The sequence below is a fragment of the Zootoca vivipara genome, chromosome 8 (genome assembly GCF_963506605.1).
Source record: "Zootoca vivipara chromosome 8, rZooViv1.1, whole genome shotgun sequence".
In the NCBI taxonomy this organism is placed as follows: domain Eukaryota; kingdom Metazoa; phylum Chordata; class Lepidosauria; order Squamata; family Lacertidae; genus Zootoca; species Zootoca vivipara.
Genome location: NC_083283.1, coordinates 54897320 through 54917561, shown reverse-complemented (window position 1 = coordinate 54917561; position 20242 = coordinate 54897320). Strand labels below are relative to the sequence as shown.

Genomic DNA, 20242 nt, shown 5'->3' with positions numbered 1-20242 from the left:
TACTTACCTTGGCTTCAATTTTTATCATTTAAATAAACTTTAAACTATACTTAGGATTATGAAAATTGTAGATTGTAAATGATTCAAAGAGGCTCGCTCCTTCAGCTTTGTGTAGGAGGTAGGAGGAAGCCTCCTTTAAAATCCACCAGAATGAGCAACTTAGAATGCAGGGGATCTGCAGCTCAACAGGCTGTTTCCTGGCTCAGCCAACCTTAAGTCCCCAATACCAGCTCAACAAAAGAGACATCTCTGTATCTTGTTCATTCTGGCTCAGATGGGGTTCAGATGGCAGAGCTGAAGCAGACTGAGCAGATGCCAGTGTAAATCCTAAAATGGGGCATTCTGGGAGGTCTGGTGGGGGGTTAGAATGAAGAGAGGAGATTTATGCTGGATCCTAAGCCCAATCAGTTCAGTCACATGACCTGGAAAGATGGCATAGAACACTACAACAGTATAGTTTTTCTTCTGCCATGCTAAGGCCCTGCTACTGAATGGGGTTTGGGTCTGAGTAATTTTACGCTGCCTTAACTTGCACTGGCCTGCTTTGTGCCAGATTCTTGTGCATAGGATTGCTCACAACATATACAGCCATCACAAATGCAAAGGCAGAAATCAACCAGCAAAGTGCAGAGAGCAGTAAACCTAAATTCAGACAAAGGAAAGCCGGGTGGTTGTGGTGAGGAGAGTTTTCAGCTGGCATCAAAACCTAAAGGCGTCAATGCTGATGATATATAAATGTGCATTTCTCTGTTTTCCCTAACCAATTCCCTGAGCTAGCCAGCCTCCATATTCCCTTCAAGGTCTGTGAAGTCCAAAGATGATCACACTTATTATTTATCTCAGCAATTTGGCAAGGAAGAGTTACCTGCGCCATTTCTATTGTCATCAAAGACGCTGATAATATTAAGAGAATGCTTTGTTGTTCACAATTCCTGATCTCGTTATCTGCACAAGAAAGCAGGGCATTTTTAAAAAAAGAAAGAAAGAAAATGTTTATTCCTGTGATGATCCCAGTATCCAATAGGCATTTCTTGTTGAATAAGCCTTGTTTCTCTTCTGCACAGCATGGGAGAAGCAATGCTATCATAAGAGTGGAAAAGAATCATTCATTGATGGGAGAAAAATTCAGCACAGCACTGATAAAAATTGCTGTTTCTCTTCACCACAGATCCCAGACAAGTACTGGATTTATTTATTTATTTATTTATTTATTGGTGGTTTTTTATTCCAGCATTTCTAGCTGTGACCTGAAACCTGCATATCACTTAAGGGAACTACATGTTCTTAGATTCTTGCTTAAGGCTGAGAACAGCTCCTCCCAACAATCACTTAACATCGAACCTGGAGAACTCAGAACCTTGTTCGCTATTTTGTAATATTTGGGTTAGCCTAACAAAGGTACAAGTTTGCAATGTTTTGTTTTGTTTGGAATCCAGCATGGCCTCTGCTACTGAAATTGATGTGACTTACTGTTCAGTCCTAGGCATGCCTATCCTGAAGTACCGGTAAGTCATAGTGAGCTCAATGAGACTTCCTTCCAAGTATATATTTGTCACATTGCAGCCTTAAGTTGCCTATTACCTTGACCTGAAGTGCATTCTGTATAGGTTGGGTTACAGCGAACATTCAAAAATCGGTATATGGGCTGCTCCCATTTTGAGGCCTTCGAAATATTATTGAAAGTAGTTAGTTAGTTACCGCTTAACTGCCATGTATTCATCATCTATGAATAGACCTGGTGTGTGTGCATGTAATTCTCACAATGGCATTCTTAAAAAAAAACAACCCCCAAAAACCCAATGAAGCTACAAAATTTCAACTGGTTCCAGGCTGTTTATAAAAGAAGCATCCTGATAAAGGATGGGTTCTCATTTTCGTGTGGGCAGGCAATCAATAATTTACTGCAGGTTTTTGTTTTGCTGCTGGACCCCTGACAAGGTGGCTTATTCTACAGCTTGGAAAAACCTCAGATTGTGTAACTGGGTGGTGCTCCAATACTGTATAAGTTTTCCAGATGTTACCACAAGATAACAGTCTAATAAAATGCCCACTTGACCATATCAGGAAACTACCACCCAATACAGAATGACTGACAGGGCAAATTAGGTGGAGGAGAGAACATAACTGATATCATGTTTGGATTTTATGGGTGCACAATTTGCTGTGTGTGTGTGTGTGTGTGTGTGTGTGTGTGTGTGTGTGTGTGTGTTGGAGTCCATACAAAACAAAAAGCCCTGAGCAAAGATTTGCACAAATTCATGGAAACTGAAAGGCATTGGTGAACTCCATATACTGTCTCCATTCTTCTCTATGCCTACCCTATCTTGGTCTCGTGATCCAACTCAGTCCCCCCTTCCCCCCAGTGGGAATATGCACACTGGAATGTACTGACACATAGCAGTCATCTATTCTTCACATATTTGCTGTGTGTAACACCAGCCTAAAGGTAAAGGTAAAGGGACCCCTGACCATTAGGTCCAGTCGTGGCCGACTCTGGGGTTGCAGCGCTCATCTCGCGTTATTGGCCAAGGGAGCTGGCATACAGCTTCCGGGTCATGTCGCCAGCATGACTAAGCCGCTTCTGGCAAAACCAGAGCAGCACACGGAAACGCCGTTTACCTTCCCGCTGTAGCGGTACCTATTTATCTACTTGCACTTTGAGGTGCTTTCAAACTGCTAGGTTGGCAGGAGCTGGGACCGAGCAACGGGAGCTCACCCCGTCACAGGGATTTGAACCGCCGACCTTCTGATCGGCAAGCCCTAGGCTCTGTGGTTTAACCCACAGCGCCACCCGCGTCCAGCCTAGTGTCTGCCAAATAGAAAAATGTCCTAAACTACATGCCTAATTTGGCAAATTTTATCCTTAGCATAAATAATCAGTTTTGGGGTTGTTGTTGGTTTTTTTTGCTATGGTCATAATACAATATTTGAATAACTGTACTAGATAACTCACACATTTCACCTTCATATTTTTATTGCTATGAAATTGGTGGAGGCAGAGAATCCAATCCTCCCTTATTGTTTTCTTTGCTTAAAAAAATGTTCCTCTTCTTTTCTGAAAAGTTCCCTTTATATTTATTTTTTCTCTTTTTTTAAAAAAATGAGTGAATTATTTAGTAACTAATATGAATTCTGAAAGCAGAAGGAAAGGCAGCAAATGCATTTTAAAGGCTACTTAAATCACTGTTGGTTGATCCTTCCCTTGAAATTTGCTGAGCCTTCCTCTAAATGCTAATTGTAACCTGGATTATTATTTGCACATCTTAAACCTTTGATACAATTCATGGGTGTGTTTTTTTCTTTAATGAAACTTGATGTAAGTACTATAGCATATTTACCTAAGTAGCACAGAAATCTGATTTGGCATATGGCTAGTATATGCTCTTAAACCCCAAGGCGCCAGGAAAAGGCATTAGACACAGTGACTAGTATATGTCAGGTGGTGAGGGAAGCTCTTTTGCTAACTGCAAACCAGTCAACCTCAAAATTCATTAAATTGGTATGAGTTCCAGCACTTATGATGATGAAGTTCCATCAAGTTCATCTTATGTGCAAAGTCAACTTTCATATACTTTGTTATGTAAGGAGGGAAGGGATGTGTTCTCAGCCACCATGCTAATGTTGACCTTTCTGTTGAGTTTCTGTGAAAAAGGGGACGAGCCCCTCAATCTGATTCTGGCTCTCTTTTCATCTTACATATCAAATGTGGCAGTTGCCATATTCAGACTTGCCCGTATCATTTTGTGTGCATAATCTCTTCTACGTGTGTCTCATACACTAGGGCTGTACAACTTGAACTGGGTCAAAGGTTTGGAGGGAATGGTGGCATTGAGAGCCAGTAAACCCACCCACTGGGATAATGAGGCAGTGGTGGTGGCGGCACATTACCTGGCAGAGCCCATGGAAGGCACCGCCACAGACCCTGTGAACTACTGGACAGCCCATCTCCAGGTTTGGTAGGATCTAGATTGGGTTGCCCAAGAACATGTTTCTTGCCACTCACCACCATCTCAAGCAAGAGGGTTTTCCAACTTGTGGTGGGCAACATAGTTACATGCCACTGCACCAGCTTAGATGCTGAGTTGGTGGAACAGTTAGTCTTCCTGAAAATAACTTTCCACTGCTGGAACATCAGCCTGATCAGCGCTTGTGAGCTAGTGGCTGGTCAAGGCACCCTCTGACTGTTGCTTCTACTTCTGTCCTCTCTCTCTCTCTCTCTCTCTCTCTCTCTCTCTCTCTCTCTCTCTCTGTCTCTCTCTCTCCCACCTTCCACCTGCCCACTTTTCTGTCCACCTCTGCTACCCTCTTCCTTCCACTGCCCTCCTTGCTGCCTTTCCAAGCAGCAACATTCGGTGTTTTTCAGATGTAAGCAGACCCACCCTCCCTGACAGAGCACACACATGCAGCCCTGATACTTCCACATGGTAATGGAGCCTCATGAGTGAGCATGGAGCATGCCGCACCTTGTCATTAAAAAAAAAATTGGCAGGAGGGGCAGGAAAACTGGTTGGGACATCTTCATTGCATCGGCCCAGTTCTGAACAGCTTTGCTTTGTTCCTGAACTCCTGGATCATGACTCCTCAGCACTGTGTCTGCTGCTGAGCCTGCACCATTTCTTGCTTGTAGGAAGATCTCTTTCTTACTTCCAGGTGTGTGTTGAGTGGGAGCCAAGACTAATTTTGGCATTGTTCAGAGTGGGTATAAACACTTTCCAGGTCACAAAGTTCTTGGAGTGATCAGCAAGCAGTAGTGCAAATTACAGATAGATCACTTTGAAGATTAGCCATATTTTAGAGACTTTGCATGCATAGATAGATAGATGATAGATAGAGATAGATAGATAGATAGATAGATAGATATAGATAGATAGATAGATAGATAGATAGATAGATAGATAGATAGATAGCTGATAGATATCCCAGAATACTAATTAGCAGGACTACCTAGCAATAATTTTAAATTATTACAGCACATCAACATACACCTGTGAGGTATGCCCTGCCAACCAATAGTATTCTACAGTCCCTTGTGCTGTCCAGGTGTTTGTTTTTAAATTACACCATAATCTGACTGAAAAGTAAAGTTCCAGCAAGTTCACTGAGAGTTATTCCCAGGACATGTGGCTACCATAATATAAATGCTTAACTGGTAGTCCATCCAATTGATTTGAACTCAGTTTGGCTTACTTCTGAGTAGACATGTTTAGGATTATCCCACATGATGTTTCAAAGATGGGAGGACCTTGCAAAGCAAATATATTTTAGGTTATTTTAAAATCCAACTTCCTCTTCTGCACTCTCTCCCATAAGCAGTTGTTTGAATCTGACATGAGTGTTGAAGATTACCATGCTGTGCCTTCTGAACATAGTGAATTTGGTGATCTGGTTCAACTGGACTTTTCCCACCGTTTTCCTTTTAAAAACAAAACAAAAACCCAGCCACTCTCATTAGCATCTGCCTCAAAAAGATTTCTTTGTGACCAGAAACATAACCTGATGCCACATTTGTGGAAAGGAGCGAAGAGCCTGTAAAGGGGAACACAGGCAGAATGACTGTTATGGCTTCTATCAAGTTTTCTCTGTCCAAAATAAAGGTTAAAAAGAGTGTGGAGCATGTGCTACCTCCAAACTGAGGCTGGCTGCTGAGGGCTTGGCGTATTGCCAGCCATGAATTTCTCTTCCAAGAGTTCTCTGCTGTTTTATTTATACCCTCTCAACATGTCTAAGTATTCTCCAACCGTCTACCCCTAGAAAATTAAGGGGAAAGCCTTTGCTCTCACTAGAGTATTTTTGATATTTAGCAGATCATTTAATTCTGGTGAGAAGGGCATTTACTGCTGCAGAACAGAGGCCAGAACCTCATTGTCAATAGACAAGCTCCACTTACATTCCTGGCCCTTCAGATTTACTGCTAACACACTGGCAGGCAGCAGCAGTGGATGTGATGTAATATTGGAAATGTTTCTGGCTGTTGGATGATATCTATGTATTGCCTGGCAATTATGACCAAACAGTCCAGATTTTTCAGAGGCAATGACCCTCCCTCCCTTCTGTTGGAAGTTCTTATTTCATCTGTGTTCCTTGCTTGTTCCTGTCTGTCCCCTTGGTTGAAATATCTCCCCTCCTCTTCTTTTGCCAATGCTGAATAGCAATCAGGATTCAAGTTTAAAACTAAAATCCTAAATGCAAGGTATAGCTGGGCCAAGGAGGATGCTACGGTTCTTTCTTTAGCTTGCATCTAATGAAAAGGAATGCAAATGAGATGCTATAAATACCATAATAATATAAAGGGTTTTCAAAAAGTAGCAGTTAACACTAAGAAAGTCTTACATGCAAACTTGGGGGGGGGGGAAGACTTATCAACCCAATTTTTGCAGCCACAAGGCATTCTGATCAATAAAAATAAAACATAACATACTCGCACATATATATTTGTATAATGCAGGAAGCTGTTCTTCCCAGTTCTCTCTGGAGTGCAGAAATGAGAAAGCATCTCTAAAACCTGGCTTTATTTACCTCTGAGGTTTGCAAAAGTGAAGGCGAAGTGAGTGATTTAGAATGTTAATTTTATTTAAAGCAGAACTAAAGCTTCAACAAACACGCCATGCTTATAGCTTGATATAAGAGGAAATTAGTGATATCTTCATACTTAAATAAATGTCTTTAGAAATAAAATATATTTTCTGTGTTTTGTTTCTATGATCTGCTTTGTTTCCGTGACATCAAATAGCAATTTAGGAAATCACAGCTTGGTTATCACCAGTGTCTAATTTTATTGATTTGTAATTTCAATATGGCAATGGTGTATGTGTCAGTATATTTCTCACTGTGTGATGGGGAGTTAATTTGGGTTGCTCCATGTGTGGCCACCAATTTAATATCCCCTTGGCATATACTTGTGAATGCAAAGCGAGATATACTCAGGGAATTTTCAGACATGGTATTTGTTCCATCTCTGATGCTCCAGCATCACAAGCCATATAGTTATTCTGCTTATCTACCCTCTTCTGAGGGACCCAGGTGGCACTGTGGGTTAAACCACAGAGCCTAGGGCTTGCTGATCAGAAGGTCAGCGGTTCGAATCCCTGTGACGGGGTGAGCTCCCGTTGCTTGGTCCCAGCTCCTGCCAACCTAGCAGTTCGAAAGTACATCAAAGTGCAAGTAGATAAATAGGTACCGCTACAGCGGGAAGGTAAACATTGTTTCTGTGTGCTGTGCTGCTCTGGTTCACCAGAAGTGGCTTTGTCATGCTGGCCACCTGGAAGCTATACGCCGACTCCCTCGGCCAATAATGCGAGATGAGCGCGCAACCCCAGAGTTGGGGACCTAATGGTCAGGGGTCCCTTTACCTTTTTACCCTCTTCTGACCCGTTACCCTGCCTCCCTCCAGGAAGAAAACTGGAGAATGAGGTCATTGTATTTGGCAGGGGTTACCAATGTGGCTCCCATGGGTTGACATATATCCACAGAGGTATTCCCTGTTGCACAGAGAGTCCCCTCACTTTCCCTGCTGAAATTAGGCATGGAAAAAAGCATTTGATTGTTACCAAGATAATTGGTAGAGTGGTCTTGGTTGTGGTGTGGGTGGGGGAAGGTGCCCATGAAAATTTAGTTTGCAAATGTGGCAATGGGCCAAAAAGGTTGGTGACCCCTGATACATGGTGTAACCTGCACAAAGTAATATTACATGATGTTATGGGAAATGGTGTGATATGATGCACCTGATTTTTGTGGGTGCCACTTCCTATTATTCTGCTTGTTGCTCATGGATGGAGGAACTGAGAAAAACCAACATACCTGCAAAGACCAAAATAGCAAGTTGTCTAGTAACTTTAGATATCATGCCTGCCATGAATTTGTTGAGAACCCAACTTGTTGAGTTTTGCTACTCAACTTTCTTCAAATTAAAACTGCATCAGAAGATTTTGCTTTAAAAAAATTAAAAAATAATAATGCACAACTTCATCCCAGGGCAAAAGGAGTCCTTGGAGGACCTCCTTCCTGGGACCTTGGGTATTGCACTTTGCAAGTGTTCGTTATCCTACATCAGGGGAATGAACATGCCCTGCCAACATTTCCTTCCATAACCTTTATTAAACACAAATGACAGGCTTGTGAAACCATTCACTTAATTAATTTCTTCTTAGTGTCATTCTGTAATGTCTTGATCTGTGTCCAAAATGTACATTTACCCATTTTCCCCATGGGATGAAGAACCTTAAAGTTCCTTTTGTTTTACAAAAGAAAAAAGTAATGGAGTCGTTCTTTTTAAATATATATAGAAGTCCTGTTTGCTCATTGTACTGTCAAATAAACCTCACATTAAACAGCTAGTAACATGATAATGGCATAGCTGCCAAGTTTTCCCTTTTCTCGCGAGGAAGCCTATTCAGCATAAGGGAATTTCCCTTAAAAAAAGGGAGAACTTGGCAGCTATGGATAATGGACCAGAATATGTTTTTGCCCATGCATATAAAAGTGTATCATGTTGATACAAGAGTTGCTCTTTCCTTAGTCCCTGGGCTTGACTTACAGAAATCTATTTAAATTTCAACTCAAATTGTCATTTTCTCTTTTCTCAGTTTAGGGGTTTTAATATTTGCAGTTGACCTTATACAGCAACCTATGAACCACGGTGCTTAATGTGAGCAAAATTACATCATGTAAGAAATTTCCTTTGGCCCGTTATCCTGGTCAGTGCAATGTCAAGGCTTAGAAAAAGTCACAAGGCTGCAAATTACCTGGTGGGAGGTATATGGAGAAAGGATGGTGGGAGGCATCTCCTTAAGTCTAGCACCGAAGTTCCTAATATTCTTAATGCTGTTGCAAGATCATAGTGAAGAATGGTCATTAGGTGTTCCATCTTGGCACCCTGTCAATGTGGAATATTTTATGCAAATTGAAATATCTTGTTCCGAGAAATAATAGATCTGTAGTGATATCATTCCCGTGTTACAGTGTGAAGGTTTTCATTGGAAAGATGGGTTGGCCACAACTAGGACATCTTGTTGAGCCTTAGAGGGATATATCAGATGACATTAAGCTAATGGCAAGAATCACATATACAAGAAAGAGGTCATAGACCAATTTTTTTATATTAAAAAAATTGATAAGGGATAATTGATTATCCAGATTTGCTTAACTAGGCAGAGGAAATTTCCGGAGAGTATGAATGTCAGAGGAACAGAAGCCAGAATAGGGGTCGTGATCACATGTATACCCAATAGTCTTTGGTGGATCATCAGATCTGGTACTCTAACACTAAGCAATGCTAGGGAAGAATATGTAATTGAGCAAATAAAAGAGGCACGGAAGCTCAAGCTACTTGCACACTTGAGCTTTAATAATGGGGACTAATGAGAGATGTCCTCTCAATTATAGTGAAGTGAATGGAGGTGGTGGCAGGGAGGGGGGCTTATAGGAGTGTTAATGCCTTTCAGGTTTTGGTATGTAACAAGTAAGTACCTAAATGCATCTGGATAAGAAGTAACAGTCCTCCCCATATTTCACTAGGAAACAACACACAAACACACACACAAACACAGCCTCTTGAACTACAAAGAAAATGCCTTTTTTGAGAGAAGAAAGATATACTATGGGCTTCCGGGTTCAGCGCCAGCGTCGATCGGCGGGGCTTTGTCTCGTCTCCGAGACGGCCCGTCTCTGCTAGGAGTGGGGAGGGCAGCGAGAGCGACGCTGCGCCCCTTAGAACCTCGGGAAGGGCGTCCCGAGGGCAATTTGCTCGGCACAGACCCAATCCGGACTCCCCAACTCTTCGGCTAGCTCTAATAAGAGCTCCGGAGCGAGGAGGGTAGAAGTCGCGGGGGCCATTTTGAGCGGCAACGTTATTCTAGCAGGGAGAAGCTTCAAGCCGAAGGCGGAGAGCGCTGGATTCTTCCGAAAATAAAACGATTGGAAAAGACTGTAAGTAACCTCATGATTTGGATTATTATAAAACAATTTGGATCTGGGAGAGAGGGGAGAAAAGAGGAAGCCACCCCCCCCCACGGCAACAAAAGAGACAGTAAATAGAAATCCGAAGCCATAAACAGAAGATTTACAATTCAAAGGATCCCTCAAAGGCATCAAAGAGAATCTCCCCTTTGATGCAGGGTGAAAAGGGGAGAGAGACTGCGGTTTATGACTGCTCTGCAATAAGAGGCACAGCCTAAGAAAAAAACCTTTCCACTCGGGAGCCGGCAGCCCAGACAACCCAGTGAGTTGTCAGGTTTTATAAGTCAAATTTTACTTCACTTTGTATTTCTGGACTTTGTGGAATTTCTTTTTTGGCTTAAGTGTTTGTGAAATGTGAGTTCGAACTTTATTGTCAATAAGACTTGAAGAATGCAGCCAGCTTGTTAAAATGGAGTCGAAAAATAAACTGTGATCATATTCCACCCCACGTGACAAGTTTTGACCTTGGCAGGACTGAAATATGTCAACAAAAAAGTGTTCCCCTGAGTTCCAGCGGTCTGTTTTGACCTTAATGTGGGAAACAAGAATAGAGTTATGTCAAGAGGAGACACGACGGCAAGAGTTACAGGAAAAATTCCAGGAGGTGATGGCGGAATATGATTTTTTAGGAGATGAAGCTTTTGACGCTGAAAAAGATGAATGTGAGAATGACAATGATGGGGAAGGAAAAGAAGAAGATGAGGATTGTGATGATTCAACACAAAATGAAGCACACCACGAAAAAAATGATGACTTTACTCTACAAAAAGTTGGATGGAGTGCCCTGCTTTTGAGGGGGGCACGATTGGTATCATTGGAACTCCAGAACGCCCACAGGGAAGAAGGAAAAAATATGCAGAGAAGAGAAGAAATTCAGGGGTCCTGTATGGTGGCCTGGATGACAAAAGACCGTAAACAGGGGGTGGGGTGAAGGGAAAGTGATGTTGTGATTAAGGATGGATTAACAGGTTTATAACTGGTCTGCTGATTTTGGAATTTACTGGATTGGGGGGGGAAGCCGGCAATCGGGGATGTAAGGTTAAATTGAGAATAGTTATAGTTTTAAAAGTGAATGGATTTTGGAAAATGTGGAAATATGGAGGCTTATAGAGGGAGAAAAAACAAAAATTAGGCACGGGAAGAGAAAATGGGAGTTTGATTTCTCAGTGATTTGAATATTAGATGAAAATGTTAACAATTGATTTATAAGTTGTATAAGATGCAAAGGTGTATTTTTATAAAGTAAGAAACTGTTGCAGATGATAAAAAAGGGATGAAAACCGGGGAAGGGGGGGGAGGGGAAGCCCATAAAATATGGTTTTACAACTATGAATGCAAGAAAAAATTTTTTTGTTTTGTATTGTTTTTTCTTTTTTCTTTTTTCGCCCTTTCTTTTTTTCCCCTTTTTTCCTATTTCTATTTTTCTCTTTTTCTCTTTTTTTTTTTTTTTTTGGTATGACAATAGATGGTTGGATGGATGTCCTCCTGCGTACTGCCCTGGTTTGCTGGAGCTCCCTGGTGGCAGGGGGGGGCTTTGGGGCCAGGGGAGGGGGGGAGGACAGAAACCCAAGCATAAAATGGACCATCTCTGACTGTTCACATACATGGGATACTTCTGTGGCAGGGGAGGACCCATGTGGGTGGGTAGGAAGGAGGTGGAAAAGGGGTTTAAGTATGTACCTTTTTTTTTTTGCTTTTTTGTATTTTGTAAAATTAATAAAAAGTATGTTCAAAAAAAAAAAAAAAAGAAAGATATACTATGGAATCTTGTCTTTTGGCATTTCATTTAAATAGCACTGCTTTCTCAAATTTATATTGCTAGGCAAACAAGTTGTCTACAACAAGGGGGGAATTTTCAGATAATCTTTTTATGTCACGCGAGAACAGTACACTATGCCTATTGACAGCATAGTAAAATGTAGGAGAAATGAGGAGTTGGGATGAGTGTGAAAGATTAGGGGTATTATATGGCCAAGCTTTTTACCTGAATCTTTTAAAAATAACTACTCTTTAGTGCCCCGTCTGTTTCCAGCAAAAGACAAAAACATACTGCTCTTCAGAAGCACTTTGGGAAACCCTGGGGAGTCTGATTGGCAAGGCCAGTTTTGCATTAAATTGTGAGTGACTCCATCAGATATGTGAAGTGACGCAAGCTCTCCTTTCATTTTGTAAAATGCACTTGAGCGCCAGGTACCCAAGAGATTACAAAAGCCCCTAAACTTTAGAAAAGAAAACCCAACTCCTTTCAGAGATTGGGATCAGGGAATGTGAATATGTCATTGAACGAAATGTGAACAACCTTATTTGAAAGGGGAATTTTAATTCTGAAAGGGCTACCCTTCTTGCCATGAATCAGTGATAAATTCTGAGGTGTGGGAATTTATCATGACGCCTCCTAAAGCCACGCCTGCAAAAAAGAAAAAAAATGTTCCTCATTTTTTCACATCCTTCTTGGTCTAGGGGGCTACATTTTTATGGGTCAATTTTGACAGGTAGGTGAAACAACCTACCTGTCAATCACCTGGCATCATTATTGTATCTGTTGGTCGACATGTGTATTGTTCTACCCCCCCCCCCCGGCCAACATTTTAATTGAAACTGTGTGGGACAGGTGATGTAGGCCAGCTGGACATGGCCTCACAGGCCCAACTGGGACCACTGCTGAGCTGAATTTGACCCATGGGGCAGAGGTTTACCGCTCTAATTTAATCTGATTCAAACTTGAATATTTCAATTTCACTCCACTTACTTGCCAGAGCAAGGAAAAACTATATGGCAGGTGACATCATCACACCTCTTCTGAAAATAGTGTTGAAACTGTGCTCCCCTGTTGTGCCCCTCCACCACAGCACTGCACACTGGACCCCAAGCTAGTCTCATTTTCATCAGGTGGTGATGATGTGCCTCATTGTCCTGTCCCCATGGCCTTCTGCTGTCCCACCATGCAGTCTGTCGTGACAGCGGCTCCACCATTTTGCAAAGCCCTGCCAGCAGACAATGGAAGTTGCGGCCTAAGTATGTAAATCAATGTGTACTTTTCAGTGGGACTTACCTTATGTCCATAGGATTTCTTCCCTAAGCTTTTATATTTAGGCATACATTTCATTGAAATAAATGGGGCATACTTTTGGGTCGGACTGTCTGAGGAATCCAGTGATAATGAATTACAAAAAGAACTGACCTCAGCTGCATTTCCCATATGGATCAGAACTTGGATCAACCAGCTTTCACACTTTCCAAATGTTCTGACACAGTTCTCAGCTGGAAAAAAGGGATATCAAAATACATTTGAAAATGTTTATTTTAAGACAAAATACATTTAGATGTTCTTATTTTGAGAGAAAAAAAATCAATTTTTTTGAAAGAAAATACATTTTTAATTATTTTCTCACTGGCATGACTAGCACCCCTGTTGAGGCTCTAGTGGGGTAAAAAGGCACATTGACATGGTTGCTCCAGCACTGTAGACCATTGCAAGCATCACAGAGAATGGGACTGAGCACAGGTCAGAGCACAAAATCATACCTATTGTGTGGTAGGGATGGTGATGAGTAAGGATTACTTCCGTGTCATCACTGGATTAGTCACCCAGCAGAGCACATTCAGGTGGTGAAGTTTGCAATGCCCTTCAAGGGCAAAGCCACTTGCATCTGGTCTGATCTTGGCTCTAGTGAAGTGTGGCAGGTTTTATAACATCGGCTGAAAGTAGTTCTCTTTCTCCAGACCTCTGGATAGGTATTTCAATATCTGGGGGGAAATATGACAAATGCAGTTGTTAACAATATGTACCTCCACATGTGGTGGGAATGCCTCAAAATCCAACTATTATGGATAACAACCATACGAGAAATATGCAAAATAACTAGAAATTACCCCAGAAATAGCCCTACTAAACATCTTCCAAGACAATCATGCCCACTCACATCACAAAGAGCTCATCACCCACCTACTCTCAGCAGCCAGAAACATCATAGCCAGACACTGGAGAGACCTGTCAGGAGTAAGCACGGACCAGTGGTACCAAATAGTATGGGAAACAGCCCTACTGGAAAAATTAACCAATAAACTGAAACTGACACAGGGACAAATAAAAGAAGAAGCCTTTACCCCGGTATGGCTCCCCTTTATCACATACACATCCCAACAAGACAACAACTAGAATCCACCAACAGCATATGAATCGATATGGCTAACCTGATTCAAAAACACCCACCCATCACACTCGCACATGAAAGCAAAGTTCACCATAGCCAGTCACAAACAACCACACCCTAGGCCAACCCCAACCTCTCTCATCATCAAATGAACACAAATGAATAGAGAAGAGAACCCACACAAGCGACACTGACACAAAACCCCCACACATACATTAAATAAAATAGAAACTTTGCCACCTGACCCCACCCCCACTCACCATGACCCCCTCCACCTCTTTCCCGCTTTTCTTCCTAATGTAACACTAATGTCTCAACAAATGAAACTGATCTGTAGAAAATGTAACTTGAAAAAGAGACATTGCGCATACTTTTGTAAACCAAGAAATCTTTAATAAAAAATACACATATATAGTTACAGTGTCTTTTATTTTGTTAGGATCTGCCCTTGGATCTCTTGTGCTGAGGGAAAGAATATAAACTATTCTAAGCAACTAAATAAATAAATGCAATTTTTCATGCAGACTTTACAGAAGTCACAGATTCATATCAAAATGGGATGGGTGTCTGGGACAACACCTGCAAAGATGACATAGAATGGAAATAGACTGATTTGCTCACCCGTAATTCTGGGTACACCATGCTTAGAAAAGAGGAAATGCTATGCCCACTGTAGTTTTAAAGACATCAAAAGGTTGTTGGCAAAGCCAATTTTGTGGCAGCAGTATGAAGGCATACAGGCAGGAATTCCTCTGTGAAACACACCAGATCCTGCACACTATTCCTGCAAATGACTGGGAACTGTAGTGAGTGCCCATTTAACCTAATTTAACAGGTTATCCTTTGACCTTTGAAAATATGGAAATGATTTCCATCTACTTTGTTTGCACTTAACTGAAACATCTAACCAAAAGTGGGTATTTGCTGCCAATATTTGGTCTTCTCATCTCTTACTAGTTTCTGGAAACAAGGCAAGCACTCTCTGCCTCCTCAGCTCCATCTTGATTTTGTTTTAATCCTACCTGTAAATGGTTTCATATGGTGTAAAGCCTTATTCCTGAAGCCTGCTTTTCATTGCACAAATTCAGGGATTCTATCTGAGATCGACAGTACTGACAGAATGTGATACAAGTTCCCCTTCACCTTGTTGACTGTCGGCATTCACAAGACGCTGGAAATCAGACTGAAAAGTTTGAAGAGGAAATTGAGAAAGAAGAGGCTAAATATGTTAGAAGCAAAATGAAATACAAGACTCCCGTGTTTTCCTGCTCCCACTTTCCTGTCTCATTCACCACAAATGTAAGGACCTCTTTTTGTGGAGATAAAACAAAGCTAAAAACAATTTTAAATTGCACAAATCCCCAGGTTTTTACTGCTGGAGTTTTCCCTTACCTGTTTCACTGCCATATCAAAGCATGGCTTTAGCCACTTTCCTCTGTGCTGATCAGAGAATGTGCTTTGAAGAGAGTCCTGGGACTGCCTCACCTCCCCTGCCACATGCTTGTTTTTTTTTCCTGAAGTGAGGTTCAACCTATGACAGACAATAAAATCACAGTAGAGTTGCCAAGTGGACAGAAAGCAACTGGCTCATGCCTCCATGTCTATGTGGTTCCCATTCACTGCCTCTGCCTTTTATGGTCCTTTGGTAGATGTTGAATTGCACATATCAAAACATTCTGCCTAGATTGCAGGGTAGGGATGGGGAGAAGTTCAATTCAGTTCCCATTGAAACATGAACATATCTAATTTCCTCCTTCCAGAACATTCTGAGGATCAAAGTGTAATCACCCTTCAAAATTCGCTCTTCTCTGAATTTTGCAATGTAGTTCCCCAGCCAAGAAATGTGTACAAAACTGCATATACTAGAGCAGGCATCCCCAAACTTTGGCCCTCCAGATGTTTTGGACTACAGTTCCCATCTTCCTTGACCACTGGTCCTGTTAGCTAAGGATCATGGGAGTTGTAGGCCAAAACATCTAGAGGGCCGCAGTTTGGGGATGCCTGTACTAGAGCAAGTTGTACTTATAAAATGCATATGTTGGTGAAAATAGCATACAAAAACACATTCTATTTGAGAAATGGTTTTGTAAGAATTTGGCTATTAGGTAAAATTGTAGACACAGGTGTGTATATTGGGAGAAATTTGCACTAAAATGCTGAAATTTTTTCAGGGTGTTTTTTTAATTTTTTAAACCACAAACTAATGTGGAGAACATAATTTAGGCTTAGAAAAATGAGAAACTGAGAGAAACCAAAATTGGCATATTCATCCATCTATAGTGGCAACTGCCAACTAGCTGAGAGGTGTCAAATGCAGTAAAAGTAGCAGCTACTTCTACGAATTTGACCCCAACTTGAAGAATAGGGAGGTACATACATGTAAGGGAAGAACTCTTGATATGTGGCATTGTCTGGCTTGGAGTGCCAAAACAACAGCCAGGAACAAAGTTGCCATGTGTGTTTTGTCATAAGCTTTGATAGGGAAACTGTCATTAATTTTGAAGAAGCAGGTATGGTATTGGGAGACGCATCTGTGTCTTTACAAAACACAGGTATTGGAATAGGTAATATATATGTCTCCTTCTTGATGATGGACACAAAATAACAATTTATGGACACTTTATATCCAAGGCAAATGGATATATAATGCAATTCTGGTATGATGTGTTTGTTTATCTTCACAACTTGGTGTGCTTTCCAAGAATGTAACCATGTCTTGCAAAATGCCACGAGAAGTAGCCCTTTGGGAATCTCCTTCCGTTAAACTCGCCGCACTTCACCCCTAATCTGTGAGAGTGAACAGCCTCTCGAATGATGTTGTTTGACAGTGGCTCAAGTCGGCTTTTGAATTCGGCAGCACCCCTGTTCGCATTCAGTGAATTATGGCTGCTGCTTAAATAAATATTTATATCGCTAACTGTTGAGCACTTTATTGTGACATTTTATTGTTTAGACTTCTTGGGGAGAAAAAGGTTAAATATAATTACCTCTTTGTTCTTAAATGATAAAAAGTGGGTAACATCTGTGCCGACTGCTGCGTGTGCAGCAATAATAGCTGAGTGTTAACAATAACACAATGACCCACTCATGTGAATGTCACTGCCTTTTACCTGAGTGTCTCCAGCAGCTAGGAAAATAATTTCTATTCACCAAAGACTAATTTTCACATTTAAAAAATCTTTATTATGGGTCTAGTGCAGCAGAATTGCTTGACACAGTAGGGAACCCATACTTAGAGTGGCAATATAAAGTATGAGGAAACGCCTCAAGTCACAATCAAGCTGGGCAGTAATTCAGGCTCCAGCATCTCCCAATTACACCAGAACGCCAGCAGATGGCGCAAAGCATCTCAGAATAAAACTGAGCATGCTCACTCATCCAGATACAATCAGTGGCTCAAAGGTGATGTTTATATTTATTTATTTATTTATTTATCTATGAGATGTGTGTGTGTTTGCCTACTCTGCCTTGAAGGCTATAGGCAGGCTCTAAAGTAAGGGTATATATAAATGCTAGCATGCCTACGCTTAAGGCAGCTCAACCACGGTCACCAAAACGTTGCAGCAAAATGAAAATTATCAACTCAACCGCCTTGGTAACTGCACCATCCCAGTTGCTAAAAGGCTGGCCAAGCAGAAATGGGTCAAAACGATTCCAGAAGACGCACAGGTTCAGATATTATCGGTGCACACACACTTAGTACCTACCTATTGTCTCCAGTCCAACTAACATTGATCATGACTAGGCCACATTGAAAACGACAGTAAACCGAGTGTGCTGAAGCCCCCTTTAAGACTGTTACAGGACATTGGGGGGGGGGTCTTTTATTTCTTAGGTATTCCAGGCTCCTGGTCTGGGAAGATATGGGAAAAGAATATCATGCTAGATCCATGGTTTCCATTATGGAGTCAAGAGCTATATTGTGAATACTACAGAGCTAAATTCATCTCGATTTTTTTTTCTTGCATTACTTTATCATTCTTTACCCTTATGATGTCCTTGAAGCCTTGATGGAGCTTTTAATTCATCCTATTGGTTAAGGGAGAAGATTGGAAGACATGACTTTTTTCTCCCTTTTAATTATTTTTTCCACATTCTTTGCCTTAGGATATATCATAGTGCCTTTAGGAACTTTAGTAACATGGTCTGTGAGATTTAATCATGGGGTGTAAATTGCTTTGAGAATCTCAGATGAAAACAGCTGCTGTCAAATGCCCAGACTGTTCTTGAAAGATGGACAAGGAAGTGGTCCATTTCAGTGTCCTTTGTGCAACAGCCTCATGATCCACAGTGAGCTCAGTCAGGCCTGCAAAAGGTGAACTTGATGTCTAAGGATTGACCATAAATGAAGCATCAGTTTATGACAAACTGGATAATTCTATAGGCCCCACATGCCTGTTTGATTTTGGCAAAGTGCAGGAAATTTTGTGATGCTTCACTGATGGAACATCTATCCAAATAACGTTGTATTACACAGAGTCAGCTGGGAGCAAAAGGCAAAAGAAGCATTCTAGTTTGGAAAAATTAAATCTGTTAAAGGAGCCCAAATGCCTCTACTCAAGCATCTTGCAGTGGTCAACCAGATACCTACAGAAAGAGGATATGGGTGCAATAGTCCCTTCTCTGCTCAGAGGTAGGTCCCATTTAATGCAGGGGGACCTATTCCCAGGTAAATGGCCATAGGACTACAGCTTCAATTGTTTTATTTTAGCCCAGCATTCTGTCTAGGAAGAGATACTTTCAGATAATCAGGAGAAATTAGGAGATGTTTCTGGGTCAGTGAAGTCATCCAGTTTCAGGCTTTAAAGGTCTGAGTAGCAAGAGCGCATGATGGTACCCTCGGATCATTCCTGGTCTTGTCATCTATAGCTTTGTCTTCGGTGGCTGGTCCTACTGTCAAACCCTCTTTCACACAAAGGGAATGAATCATTTCTTCAAGGTCACAGAGGATATCAATAGAAAAAGGCTTGAGATAGAAAACAGACCATGTGCGGCTGTAGGAGAAAATCCACCTCAGTGGCTCATCGGGCCATAGCAGAAGGACTGTTCTGAAAATTAAGAGTGACTGTGCAGCCAAAGAGCCATTTAGGTTTAGAGACAGTGATTACTGACTGTCTGATTGAAATGTGGGGGGATTTTTTTTTCGTCTATTGGATTTTTTTTTCTTCCACCTTCCATCTGAGATGTGACCAGTTGTATATTTTATTCATTAATTATATCATTTTTGGGCTGTTCAATTTTCCGATGATTTTCAATGAAAGAGACCAACATTTTTTGACATACATTACAGAGGTGAGTGCCTACTGTCTTCCGACATAGTAGGAGCATAAAGATTTAAATCACTAAGGTCAAGGGTTTTGCAAAGCTGGTCTTCCTAGAGCAAAAGAGAGTCACAATCTGAAAAGCCACTTAACAACTCTCATCAGGAACATTTTAAGGGGACAGGGAAGCCTCAAACCCACAGAAAAAAATCAGAAGCAGAATAATTCTCATGGTCCCCTCAGTGTGTATAAGCTGCGTGTTACTTTATTTTGCCCAGGTCAACAAATCTTTTGCCCCATGCCTCAGATCTGGCTGATAAAAGATTTATTCTCTATAGTTTATGTGAACAAAACATACTTGGCTACTAGGCGCAATGGCTATTTTTTACCTCCAAGGTTGGAGACAGGAATGCTTCTGACTACCAGTTTTTGGAAACCACAGGAGGAGTGGTTTGCTCTTGTACTCAGGCCCTCCTTGAGAATTTCACAAAGGCATCTGTGTGGCCAATGTGAGAACAGGACGCTGGACTAGATGGGGCAATAATCTAGCAGGCTCTTCTTATGTTTTAATGTTATATTACTAGAAATCTCTACCATCTCCTAGAGAACTAACTCACAATTATTAGATATTGGATTGAATCCCAAAGTACATTCTGATTTATTAAAGGAGTTCTTCCATGGATGGAATGTCATGTGATGCAGTGAAGGCTTCTGCTAGTGGAAGGATGCAGTTTTGGCCAAACCCCTCCTTTCTGCAGCCACCCGCCCCCATGCTTCCTCTCACACTGTTCAGCAGTGTCCCTTGCTCTCCAGAAGATATTTCCAGGAAGGAAGGAAGGAAGGAAGGAAGGAAGGAAGGAAGGAAGGAAGGAA

General features: G+C 41.4%; 1 long non-coding RNA gene across 3 annotated transcripts; it reads right to left on the bottom strand.

Moving 5' to 3' along the window:
- Window positions 1-908: 908 nt before the first annotated feature.
- On the bottom strand, window positions 909-15599 carry LOC132592552 (uncharacterized). 3 transcript variants are annotated; one of them, XR_009558037.1, is made up of 7 exons: window positions 15501-15599; window positions 15131-15291; window positions 13480-13701; window positions 13136-13215; window positions 8742-8872; window positions 7722-7797; window positions 909-945 (listed from the first exon to the last, which is right to left on the bottom strand). It is a non-coding gene; the product is annotated as an uncharacterized LOC132592552 (long non-coding RNA). The 3 variants fall into 3 exon arrangements; XR_009558036.1 differs by lacking the exon at window positions 909-945 and having other exon boundaries at window positions 7329-7797; XR_009558038.1 differs by lacking the exons at window positions 909-945; window positions 8742-8872 and having other exon boundaries at window positions 7329-7797.
- Window positions 15600-20242: the final 4643 nt, after the last annotated feature.